The sequence below is a fragment of the Gavialis gangeticus genome, unplaced genomic scaffold (assembly GCF_001723915.1).
Source record: "Gavialis gangeticus isolate Ggan-Ray unplaced genomic scaffold, GavGan_comp1, whole genome shotgun sequence".
NCBI lineage: Eukaryota > Metazoa > Chordata > Crocodylia > Gavialidae > Gavialis > Gavialis gangeticus.
Window position 1 is genome coordinate 9,120,876 of NW_017729011.1, and position 1,071 is coordinate 9,121,946.

Here is a 1,071-nt window from a genome sequence, read left to right on the forward strand (position 1 = left end):
ACGGTCTACCTATATTCATAGGTAAATACCTGAAGATATTTTAATAAGCACTATTTCAAGCTGGCAGTGGGTTCATCTACATGGCTATTAATTCAAAACAATAAACTCTGGAGCAGTTTGAGCTGAAATAAATTACTCCGGGTGCAATGTCTACATGTGCACCTGGGACAGCAGCAATTTGAGCTAGGACAGAGAAGTTTATACCAGAGACTCTCCTGCCATGCTCTGCCCGGGTCTTCAGGTGGCAGCATCAGGCAGTAGAGGGGCTGGCTGGGGTGCGAGGGTGCTCAAAGTGCAGAGCTGTGTGGCTAAGTGGCAGGCAGGAGTGTAGCTCTCTGCTGACTGGGCTGACCAGGTGCAATTTATGCCTGTGGTCAGCATCTACACATGCATTTAATTACAGTTCATTCCTCTACCATAAAATAGTATTGTTCCCAACAGTACTGTCTTACAGTCCTGGTAATTAATTTACTGCAGCCTAATACTATCACACGTCCTGATGGTGATGCTTTACTCCACAGCTAATTAATCTGATCTCTGAATCAGCCAGGCCAGGCCCATCCTCCGCCCCTCTCCCAGCCCGACAATGGCTGCCCTAGCTCCCGGCACTCGTTAAAAAAAAAGCCCCACTCACCGGGTGCTGCCAGGCAGGTGGGGGGCAATCCCTGCTGCCCCACACTGCCCCACACTGCATGGGGGGCTCTGTGGTGAGTCCTGGGGCTTTTTTTCATATTTTTTCCTTAAAGGAGGAACCCATGGGGGGGGCTGGGGAAGTGGAGGGTGTCAGGGGGTTCATGCAGAGCCCCCCCATGCAGCGTGAGGCAGTGGGGGGCAGCAGGGATCACCCCCCGCCTGGCAGCATCTGGTGAGTGGGGCTTTTTTTTTAACAAGTGCCGGGAACAGGGGCAGCCATTGCCGGGCTGGGAGATGGGCCTGGCCTGGCTGATTCAGAGATTAGACTAATTAGCTGTGGAGTAAAGCATTACTGTCAGCACGTTTGATGGTATTAGGCTGCAGTAAATCCGGTGAGCACCAGGGCTTTTTTTTAAAGTACCAGGAGCTGGGGTGGGC